Raw genomic sequence first — 203 nt, 5'->3', positions numbered from 1 at the left:
GCCCCAGCCACACACAAGCCCAGGCACACTTTGCCAGCGCTTGTCCCGCCCCCCCAGTATGGAAGCTTTTCCCTCGGGGGTGGGGGAGGCCCCGGCGCCGCGCAGACCCCACGATCGGCGTTGTTCAGCCCCCGAGTTTCTACGCCCGGGGCGAAGGCCGGCAGCTGCGGGACCAAGAAAACCAGGAGGGCCACCATCTTGAC

This window comes from Phaethon lepturus, unplaced genomic scaffold (assembly GCF_000687285.1).
Source record: "Phaethon lepturus isolate BGI_N335 unplaced genomic scaffold, ASM68728v1 scaffold40916, whole genome shotgun sequence".
NCBI classification, from domain to species: Eukaryota; Metazoa; Chordata; class Aves; order Phaethontiformes; family Phaethontidae; genus Phaethon; species Phaethon lepturus.
This window is presented reverse-complemented; position numbering follows the sequence as displayed.